Below are 6000 nucleotides of genomic sequence, written 5' to 3'. Positions count from 1 at the left end.
CAGTGGTTGGTGGCTTCGTGTTAGTGTGGTGTGGTGATCGGAGTGAGCCTAGGCTCTGACTGCCATTAAATTTCCAGCAGAGGGCCCAGGTCATGTCGTCAGACCCCTAATTCCTCTCGCCATTGGCCAGTTCTCTAATTATTACCAACACCTTCTCCTCTGTGTTGAATTAACACCTATAGGGTTAAGTGCAACCTGGATCCAAATGAACACTAAGGTTTAACCCTATGTTTGATTAGGGTTTTCTTTGTTTTATTTGAGCATGATTTTGTCCCACCTAACTATTTTATGTGTACCGAATAACACCCTTTTGATTCTGTTCCTGTGTTTGCCCTTTTAGCTTTGCCAGTAAATGCTTCTCCTACCTACATTCAACCTATCTGCCCTGTAATTACAGTGAAGTCGGGTGACAGTGCAGAGTTTCACCTCAGTCTGATACACTGACCAGGGCATCTTGGCAATATTCTAACGAGAACTAAAAGTGAATACTGTCCATAATGTAGGAACTGTTGAGATGCTGAGCAGCACAGCACTGCAGCACAGTCCTGCAGCACAACCCTGCAAAACAACCCTGCAGCACAACCCTGCAGCACAGTCCTGGAGCACAACCCTGCAGCACAGTCCTGGAGCACAACCCTGCAGCACAGTCCTACAGCACAACTCTGCAAAACAACCCTGCAGCACAACCCTGCAGCACAACTCTGCAAAACAACCTTGCAGCACAACCCTGCAGCACAGTCCTGGAGCACAACCCTGCAGCACAGTCCTGGAGCACAACCCTGCAGCACAGTCCTGCAGCACAACTCTGCAAAACAACCCTGCAGCACAACCCTGCAGCACAGTCCTGGAGCACAACCCTGCAGCACAGTCCTGCAGCACAACTCTGCAAAACAACCCTGCAGCACAACTCTGCAGCACAACCCTGCAGCACAACTCTGCAAACAACCCTGCAGCACAGTCCTGCAAAACAACCCACAGGCTTTGTTTTTAGGTCAGATCGTCCAGGCAGATATGTATAAATGGTCTCAGTTCTTGTTTCTGACCAAAGTCTTGCGTTTGGCTGCATGCGTGTGATTGGCATGTGATTGGCATGTGATTAATGACAAGTTATTGTCATGATTCTGTATGTCACCAGTCTCAGGTACACCGCTGTCTAGGAGCAACATCTGCCAGCTCAGACAAAGGCACTTTGGCAGGCTGCTGTTTTAACATACCTGAGATCTCAAACCGCACCAGTGAGCCAACTGCGAAAACCATTCCTTCCTCTTCACTGTAAAATCAGCGAAACCAGGCGAGACGGCCCTGAAGGTCTGACCCCGAAGGTTCCACGTTTGACCGGAGGTTTAACTAGGCTCTGTTCCACAAAAATCAACTTTCTCCGGCTGCGGCCAGTGCAACACTCGACCCACACGGCCCAGCGCAGTCATTCCGGCCACGATCCCTGTAGTAGGAGGGCTGTAAACACCAGCAGAGACCAACATCCTGAGGGGGACGACAATGCCATCGGGTCCCAAAATGACCTCCGTATTCTCTTATAAACAGCAGAGCTCTGCAGCAGGCGCTTTAAAAGAAAACAAGACCATGATTCAGGGAAGTAAAATGCTAGACTAATGAAACCAATGCAGGACAAAACAAGAGGAAACAACCGTATCTCACAAGCATACTCGCACTCAGCAGCACCAAAGACAAGCCTTCTCCAGCTGGTCCGGGTAGGTTAGAGTTTGTTTTATGTCGGCATTGATCTTAAGATTAGTGTCGGCAGGGAGTTTGAAGAAGGCTCCGAAAATCTAACCCATTCTTTCACATATACTAATGACTTTGAAACGTGATCAATCTTTTTGAGTTCTTCAGTTTTCATTCTTCTTTATGTTTCCCGAATCATTCCCTGTGTGGGAGGATGTGGGTATGTGTGGGTGTGTGTGGGTGTGTGTGTGTGTGTGCAAACGTGTGTTTGGTGATTTGGGAGGAGACATTTTTTACTGTAATGTATCTGAAGCCTCTGCAAGATGCATTAAATATACAATGGCAAACTATAAATACTCTCATTAAAAATATTCCATACTCAGCATACAATCTTTCATTAAAGGAGAAAAGGCATTCATCTCACTGCTGCTTTCTCTCACTCCCCGTCCTCTCACCTTTCTCTCTCTCTCTCTCCCTTTCTCTCTCTCACGCATCTTGCTCACTGCTGATACCCTTTTATATCTCTCCCTTGTTATCTGAGAGCACAGGAAAACGGGCTTTGCGGAACAGACACTGTGCAACTCCAGACCTTCACGTTCGTCTCCTCTAATTGAAAACTGATGTAGGGATGGAAATGGGGAAGATGAGACAGAGGCAGAGATGGACAGGGAAGAACGAGCACAGAGATGGAAGGGAGAGAGAAAGAGAGAGAGAGACAGAGAGAGACAGAGAGAGAGAGGGGAAGAATTGACGGGGAGAGCGTAATGTGCACATAAAAAGGGGATCAGGCAAAAGAATAAAGGCCTTTTAGGAGCAAGCAGCTGTGTGCGCTTTGCTTCAGGCAGTGTGAGTGAGTGTGTGTGAGTGTGAGAGTGAGAGTGTGTATGTGTGATTTCTTTTTATCTTTTCACTTTGTCATTCTTCACTCGAGCAGACTATGAGAGCAATAGAGGGAGAGAGAGAGAGAGATGGCAACGGGGGGGGGGAGAGAAACAAAGAAACATATCTTTGGGACCTGTTATAATTATTAGTAAAATAATACAAAGAAAATGATTCCCTTGTATGTGAGTGAGGAATGACGTGGCATTCATATACATTCATATACATGCACTCATTCACACATACACACACACACACACACACACACACACACACACACACTAATTCTGACTAATTTGGCATATTTGCAGCATAAAGTAATTTGGTAGCAATTAAGTTAAGTGGTGTTTAATGTTTTGGATGGAATGATCTCCTTGTTAATAATTATAAACCAACTTTATCATCATTAACACTAATTACTCACATGGAACTACAATACATCACCCCTCAATGAAGCCATCATACACCTGCTTACCTGGCATGGTCTCCTTAGAAACTGAAGTAACTGACTGTGCATGTGTGTGTGTGTGTGTGTGTGTGTGTGTGTGTGTGTGTGTGTGTGTGTGTGGTTTCCCACATTTTCCCACAGAAGTGCAACAACAATTGTTGTGGGAGAGTATTTACCAGGGCACACTGAAAGAAAGTATCAAAACTAATTGAACAAAATGCGACATATCAAAACATCACCCACAGTAACATTATGCACAAACACCATTACTCTGACATGAACATTTTCTCTAAACCACTTACACAGTAAAAATTGCTCTAGGACCCAAACATCTCAACACATTACTTGAAACATTAGACAGCCATTTCCATGTGTTGCGCATTTGTTGAAACTTTTAGGAAAATCTCAGGAATCTCAGACTGTACAATGTTCTTATGTAGGCAATGCTGGCATTTGGTGTTAAAAACTCACCGGGACCTGAGCGAAATTAACATGCAGTTCTCAGCACCAACCGGCAGCTTGGGTAGTGTGTGTCAGGATGTTGGGGCCAGGAACAGCTGTCGTGTGCTGTCCCAGTCGCACTGAACAGCTGGAAGAGGCAGAGTAAATCAGAGAGGAGGTGACGAGGAAGAGGCGGGGGCAACACGGTTTGTCTCTGCCCAACCTCGTTCTACTTCGATTCACCGTGTCTTCCGTTAATGGAATGTCAGCGAGGGAAGATGGACACAGACTGCAGCCAGATGTCGGCCAGCTCCGGGTGGCGGTTGTAAGCCAGACCTTTATTGCAGACAGCCAGTCCTGTCTCCCAACTTCCTGTCATACAACGCCGTGCCGCCACCCCACCTCAGCCCACGGAACGCCTGCTGGTGTTCTCTCGGCCATCTGAGGGCCGGTTCTCCCCGGCAGGACCAGAACAGTCAAGACTGGCCAGCACAGGCTGAGCACTCTGGCCGTGCGATCGTGTCTGCGGGATCGTATCTTTTTCGGGTTTACGGGTGACCCCACATGCTGCGGACTGCTTGTACTAGAACGTTACCCCTTTCCTCAGCCTTATAGAGGAGAGATGTCGCTTGAGCATCTACCAAGCAGGGGATGAAGCAAACCAGGACCATGACCCAGTTTTCCCAGTCAAGTTGTGAAGGCTATTGGTTCTGTGGTGTGGGTGTAGTGATGCAGCCTGACCACGTCCACAGACATGGATGCTGAAGAAGTGTGGTGACACTGAAAATGCGTACATCAACTCTTGTTGTTTTATTCGTTATTTTCCAATGTTCATTGTATAGCCCCATACCTAGGAAATATTTTTAGGGAATTATCTTTTGCTCAAAGGTGTTGTTGTTGATGTGTTGTAAATAAAATAAATGTTTCTATTTTAACGTGAGTGTTTTTATACTTGAAATGCATACCTACGTAATTTATGTTAAATACAGTAGGGTGATGATACAAAGTGCAAAACGTGTAATGGATGTTCTGAAAAAAACACACAATGCAAAGCACCATAGTGACACCACCACCTTGTGGAGACTTTCGTGTTTGTTAAATATGAGTGAGTGAGTTACGATCTGGTTCCATGAGGGACTGTATGATTGTAATGCAGCAACCTTTTGTAAACGTGCAATTTTGAATTATGTAATGAGCAGTACGGTCTATACAGTCTGTTTATTTCTCAGATAATGTATGATATATGAAGCCAGAGTCTGATTTTGATGGAGGGAAATATATTTGAGTCTTTGATTGTGTTATAGACGTTTTAGGCTAGTGCAGGTTAATGTCTAGTTTTGGTGTTCTGTTTATGGTTTTGAGAAAAGAGCGCATCATTTTGGGAAATGTTCCTTAGCTGTTGGAAAAACTGTAATAAGATCACAGTTGGGAGTACAGGTTTAGTTTGTACGTGTGTGTCCCTGGAGGCTATCTGTGTGTGTGTGTGTGTGTGTGTGTGTCTGTGTGTGTGTGTGTGTGTGAAGACTATTAGTGACTATGAGTCTGTGTATGTGTGAAGGCTATCTGTGTGTGCGTGTGTGTGTGCCTGAAGGCTATTTGTCTGTCTGTCTGAAGGCTATCTGTGTGTGTTTGTGTGTGTGTGAGAGAGAGAGAGAGAGAGAGAGAGAGAGAGAGAGAGAGAGAGAGAGAGAGAGAGAGAGTCTGAAGGCTATCTGTATGTGTATAGGTTTGTGTCTGAAGGCTATCTGTGTGCGTATAGGTTTGTGTCTGAAGGCTATCTGCGAACCCTGCAGTGTGTCTCTGCTCAACCAGCAGAGCTTCTTGCTGTGCTGAACACTACTGGGTAATGGGCTCTACAGGGAGCAGTTACAGCACTGAACGAAAACACACACACACACACAAACCTAAACCTATCCCTCCAGTTGCTGTGTGCCAGGGCTGTAGGTAGTTGGTGCTGGTGTCTAACAGGCTGCCCTTCCACTGCTGCCAGAGAGATCAACTGTCCCTGACAGACAGCATCACTTTTTCAAATCTCACAAGGAATACAGCCTACAAACCTGTCACACACACGCACACACACACACGCATACACACACACACACACTCACACACACACACACACGCACACACACACACGCACACACACACGCACGCACGCACGCACAAACGCACACACACGCACACACACTCACACTCACACACAAATACACACACACACGCACGCATGTACACACACACAGAGGGTTGTAAAGAAAGCCTGGAGAAAGAAAGGGAGATGGGAGAGATGGAGAGAGAGAAAGCAAGATATAGAGAGAGAGACAGACAGAGAGAGACAGCAAGAGACTGAAAAAGAGAAAGGGGGGTGAAAAAGAGAAAGAAAGAGAGGAGAGAGTGAGAGAGATAGAGAGAAAGAGGGAGATTGAGAAAGAGAGAAAGAGAGAAGACTGTTACAGTGAACATCCTCTGCAGTAGGATGCTCTCTGAATAAAGAATAGGGTTTGGGTCTGAACATTCAAACCCCCCCACACACTCGCATATTCACACACACA

This window comes from Electrophorus electricus, chromosome 17 (assembly GCF_041902795.1).
Source record: "Electrophorus electricus isolate QZ-2024a chromosome 17, ASM4190279v1, whole genome shotgun sequence".
NCBI classification, from domain to species: domain Eukaryota; kingdom Metazoa; phylum Chordata; class Actinopteri; order Gymnotiformes; family Gymnotidae; genus Electrophorus; species Electrophorus electricus.
This window is presented reverse-complemented; position numbering follows the sequence as displayed.